This window comes from Anarrhichthys ocellatus, unplaced genomic scaffold (genome assembly GCF_004355925.1).
Source record: "Anarrhichthys ocellatus isolate YVR2014 unplaced genomic scaffold, GSC_Weel_1.0 scaffold193, whole genome shotgun sequence".
Taxonomy (NCBI): Eukaryota; Metazoa; Chordata; class Actinopteri; order Perciformes; family Anarhichadidae; genus Anarrhichthys; species Anarrhichthys ocellatus.
This window is the reverse complement of record NW_022280223.1, coordinates 192,233-198,273: the sequence shown is the minus strand read 5'-3', so window position 1 is coordinate 198,273 and position 6,041 is coordinate 192,233.

Genomic DNA, 6,041 nt, shown 5'->3' with positions numbered 1-6,041 from the left:
GAAGGATGGAGAGAACGGGGGACAGGAGCTTGTGCTCGTGTAAAGAGCGGTATAGAGTGTTGATCCCTGGTGCGAGAGGAGGGCTCGTAATAGGCTGGCGGAGGGATCGGAGAGGATGGTGGGCAGTGGGACCCAAGGGGCGGCAGGTGAGATGGTGGAGAGGGAAATCATGCAGGGCAAGGATGTCATATTTATTCTCCAGCTGGACGTTAAAGTGACGAGGGATAGAAGCGGGATGCCTCCCTCTCCTGCGAGCAATGACCCAGATATCAGAGTGGAGCTGACCAGGGCTTTATGGTTAGCCCCGGGCCGTAGCCAGGAATCCTCAAGAGCAGTGACCGGAGGAGGGGCAGCAGGACAGGGAGCGGTGACATCATGCACTCGGGCGCTGTGGTGGCTGGGAATCAGAAATAATAACTGCCCGTATAAAGCTAAAAGTGTATGAAAGTTTAAAAGTTTAGCAACCAGTAGTGGGTTAGGGTTAGCAGGCGCTGACAGGGTGGTCACGGGACCTTAAACATTAACACATTTGGATAAAAACAGCCAAGATCTGAAAGTGTAGCGTAAGATGTGGCTTCAAAATGGATTAAAATGTCAATGTGTGATAGGGCTGCTGACCAGCAAACACAACGCCAACACATGCCTACACCGCGTACACTTTACATTTTCAAATCATCATTCTACATTTTGAATTAGCTTTTTCAATTTTAATTAGTACCTAATTGTTCCTAGTGGTGTAGTAAAATAATAATCTTTTCAATATTATCTATTTTCATTTTCTATTTGGACTTTAAATTTTAATTATGACCAAAAATATTCTCCATTATTGGTAATTTATGAAATAAGAAGACCAAAGGAATCCATTTGTACCATCCATGTCATGTCTTGCCTGTTGGGAAGGGGACAAAAATACGGTCCAATGTTAGGCAAAATTAGTACTTTGCAGGAGGAGCAAGTCTGGATCCTAATGATCCAGATTATGTCTCTTCAATCAACCTTGGCTACCACGATATCAGTATCTGCAAGAAAGTATCACCTGGAGAGGACATGGCATTGCACAGTGATGGAGCTCACCAGTAAAGACACTAGTCAGCAGAGGTGCTTACAAAGCCTAGTTCTGTTCAGTTAGATATTTGGCAATTTTATGAATGAATAGCAGGCTTTATTTTCAAATGTAATAGTTACATACTAATTTACCTGTCTTCCAAAGTTAATAGTATCCATTTTGTTTGTTTTACCCGTTTGTCTTTATCCTCCATAGTAGTGTAACCTCACTCACCAAACAGTTTGTGACACTGTGAAAGACACTTTCAAAAAGTAAAGGAGGTGATTGTCTGTCAATCAAACTCTTGATTTCACTTTCATTCTTTGCTTTTCTTTCAATGGAAAATACGAAACATAACTGATTGCAGCATCTACACTAACCTTTCTTTCCTCTCCGTGTCCTCCCACACACACACTTAAACCACGCCCCTAGCTGCCAGTAGCTCCTCACAGTACTCTGATTGGTCCGTGGATTTTTGTGTATTATCGTGATATTGGGTATGCATTATAAAATAAACTGTTTTTGAATGGCTCTTATTCATTTTTCTTTCTTACAGAAGAATATAATCACTACTTGTCTAAACTTAATCTGCAAATTGTCGACACCAAAACATGAAGAACTAGAAGGGCTTCAGAAAGTCAACAGGGTGCTTCAGTAGGAAATTGAAGAAGGAAACGTTGGCCTGGGGTACTTCTCAAGTCTCTTAATTGCATCCCTGTTTCCCTCACTTGGGTCCTTTCCTTGCATCTTAGTCCCTCCCACCAGGGATGCATGGAGGAAACCATGCGAGGAGAGAGGAACGAGGAAATATGTTTTAAAATACATGAGACGTCCTTTCCTCAGTTGCGTCACGTGAAGCGACGTCTGTTTCTGATGACGGTGGATCAGCTGCTCACAGCTGGATCAGCTGTCAGTCGGCTTTAACAGCTGGAGAGACTTTGATAAGTTTGTGTCTGTTCACATGATCACTGTACTTAATAACAGTAACTAATAATACCAATAATTAAAGACACACAGTAATCACCACTGTAGAGGTGTTTCTCTCTGTAGTCTGTTAACAAACTGTGTCCTGTGTTCTGTTTATAAGCGCAGGATCCATTTCTACCAGCGGAATGCGATCGTCTTATTTATGAACTATTTGCGTCTGTACGTTTTGAAATTGTGACTGTGGCGTCATTATTAAATAACCCAGAATATGATTATTATTTCTCTTAAATGATAAAACTCATCAAACACTCAGGAATGATGTAAAAAGGGTTTAGTCTCTCCAGCTCTCTCTGACCTTTTAACTACTAGCCCTATTTTTAGGCCTCTGCTCGAAAATTGCATACCCATACTCAAGAGAGTCCCCAGCTCTAACTACAAGGTCTATTTTAATAATTTTGATGGTCAATACAGGTAACACTTGTGAGATGTGTTGAATTGTGTAAATATTGTGTATATGTTACTGGTTAATAACTGATACACTTATGGCACAGCTCAAGTTGAAAAAGTTCCAGGTTCGCCTGAAAAAAACGCACTTTCATTGAACATTTTTTTGGAATTATTGCAGAGTGAAGCCTACAAATACTCCTGTGTCATAGCACAACAGGTTTGTGGTCTCTCTAAGCAAATTTTACTTAGATTGAGTGAAGCAGGCCAGCATAATAGGAGGTCTGAGTACAGAATTTCAAGCCGAATGCTCATTTCTCTCATGCTCTATTCTAATTTTATAAACTATATAACTATATATTTCACTTTTTTTTTATCACTGATATTATTCAATACATCCAAATACAGCTGTTTAGAATGATTTTGAGAGCAAGGGTCCTCTCAGAGCATGTTTCTGGCTCTCATCCATAGGATTTTCTCATTTGGTCTGTGTGTATGGGGCTCAGCCTACCATCGGTCGGTTTCAGTCAATGAGCCCTCCTTAGACGCGTCAGAGTCTCAGGAAGGCGGGTGTAAAAGCGGGTGTTGATTGACAGAAGTTTGAGCCAGTAAAGTTGCAAGAAGTGCCATGTATCCCCGAGCGTAAAATTCCATTGGCCGAAAGTCTGACCGCTGGCCCGAGGTGGGTTGACCCCCTTTCCACAGGAAACAGCTCGGCTGTAAACAGGATGCACTTGACGGCCATGACGGTCGCTCGAAAACGGATTATTTTCTATGTTTTTGTACTAATATTTCATAAAACCTGACCAAAAACCATGGATTTTTTCCGGTGAAGACAAGTGGCATTGGACCGTTGTCCAGTCACAGCGTTGTGGTGCTTCCACGGAGATAAAAACCGACGGTATGTATGCGTTCTCTGCGTGATGCTAATGCTAAACGATGTCCGGATTAGCCGGCTAGCTGCTAGCTTCGTGGTGAAAATATTGATTTGAGGCACACATAACGCCAATTTCTGCCCAGGATTTCATGATTTTATGCCACATTTTCTAGATGTTTATACTAGTAGTCTATAGTTGTGTTTGGAGTGTGTAAAAAGTGACTTATATGATAGTGTTGCCCATACGTTGCTGTTTAATACGGAAAAAAAACTGGACAAATCCACAATACTGGCGAACAATAAGGCTATTTTCCGAACAATATTTTCAGGGGTGCTGAGCCCGAGTGCCCCCAAATGGGGGAGACTCGTAGCCAGAAGGTTTTAATTGTTTCCATAATAAAAGTTATTGAGGGAAACATCAGATCATGAAAACACAAATCTTTCTAATAAATGAAGAAAGTTGTTTGTGGTCCTTTTGTTGTTCAGTCTACAATGAACATTTATTTAAACCAGATGTTGAATCAGAAAACTAATCAAATATAAACTAGACTTTATTCTGTGATCTGTCTTCACTCTGGTGTTAAACTCCAGTCAGTCAGTCCGATCGGCTGCAGCGTCCAATCACATTACTGATGAACAATGAGGGGGCGTGTCGGCCGTTAAAAGACTTCCTGGAAGTCTGTTCTCGTGTTTCCTCTCTCATGGCTCCTCCGAGGTCCCTCCTCCATCCTCGCTCCTCGCTCCTCAGAGCTACATTAGAGCTTTGGGACGGCCGTCAATATGGCGGTGCAGAAACAACTTCCGGTTGAAGCGAGGATCGAGGAGCGAGGAAACGGCACTTAAGAGACTTGAGAAGTACCCCTGGGCCCCGTTCCTCGTACGTGGCTAACTTAGTTAGCCGGATACTTTTCAGGATAAGATGACGTAGATCAGGCTTTTTCGGTTCCACGAAGCAAGTTCGGCAAAATCACCATGGCAACACATCCATAAGCTTGAACCTGCTCTGGGGCAGACTAAGTGAGGGTAGCTGGATAAGCTGGTCACTCCCCCGGAAGAAATGGCAGCTCCTGTCATATACAGTAGTCAAATGCGCTTGCGCATATACTGGGGGTTATACGGGAGTTCCAGAAATGCATGTAAAGTGAGACTCACGGTGATCCATAAAACCAGCTGAGCAAACTAAGAAGCCTCTATTGCATTCATGTACAGCTCCCTTCCTCAGAGATCCCATTGATGAAGGAGCGATATCAGTTAGATTAGCGTTTTATAGGGAGAGAGTTCTTCCACATCGCCAAGATCCGTTATCACATCATGATGACTTCATTTGCGAGCGCTATCCATTCTGCCGACAAGTAATCATTTATTTACAGACCTTTTGGAGCCATACATTGAACACCACACGCTGCAGCCGAGCATTGACTGTCTCACAGACTGGATGCAGTCTTGCGCTTTTTTGCGAGTGGTACATTTTTGTACAGTGTCGGCGATGCGGAGAACATCGGGAAAGCCGCTGCATGCCGTGCTGTTCGTAAACTTTATTTGGCGCTTAATAAACTTATGGATGTGTTCAATACATTACCATGGCACATATTGACTCACCATTCTGAGTAATCTGTGTGTGCTTAGTGTTTACTTGCTCCCATGACAGTGTTATTAGTACACCAGCTTACCATTATTGTAGAAAATGATTAAGGTGGACTCATGATAAGAATAGAGAGAATCACAGACTATTTATTTTCACTGCTTCAATTGATTGAATTTCTGATTATGAATAATACCTACATACATACTGATCCGCCCATACACAGATTCACACACACAGATTCAAACTTCTAGTTCTATATGGTAATCTACACAGACATGTATATACACATATATAGTACGCTACATGATACATACGCGCATACAGTACATATATCCTCATATTAATGAGTATCAATTAGATACTCTTTGGGCTTGTTTTATCTACTTATTCTGAAAGAGTTGAGATCATTATTTTCCGCTATATCGCATTAAACCTACTGCCAGCAGTCACATTTAAAGACATATAATCTGATTGATTGGGGTGATGAGGCATTAAAATTAGCCGGTACATTTCCCAACACTTACGCATTTAACTTGTCTGTGATATTTTGCCGTGCTTCTTGTCTAGCCCTCACAGCGGTGGCGGTGTTATATTTTGCCGTGATTACGGTCTTGAATTCCTCATATGCGTTCATGATCATCTCCTACTCGTCAGCGGAGAAAAAAGAGGCTCTTTCTTTGAGTTTATTTAACATTGTACTGTTCATCATGGTTTCGGTGATCGACGCTTCCCCCTTTTGACGTAGGACGGGCACGCGCAATTATGTGCAGGGCCGAGATCCTTCTTGTGGCACTGGCACCTCTGTGGCACTCAGCGGCATTCTGTGGCACTCCGCGGCACTCTCTGTGGCACTTCAGCGGCAAGCGTCAGCTGTGGCAGGCGAGCGGTACTAGTTCGGCACCCGTCAAGAAGCGGCGGAGCTGAGGGGGCGGAGCCACATTTCCTGAGACATTTCCTGAGAACACACATTGTTTTTACAACAGGTCAGCTTCCGTAAATCAGTTTTATGATTTTAGTTGAGTCACCGGAGCCACCCGTTCTCTGTATGCATCCTTAGAGTAAGTACGTTGTACTTTTTTGTTTCTCATTCATTTTATTTAAGTATGATTTTGCTGATTTTGCAACAAAAGGGAACATAATACACTCTTTCCAAATTATTACTT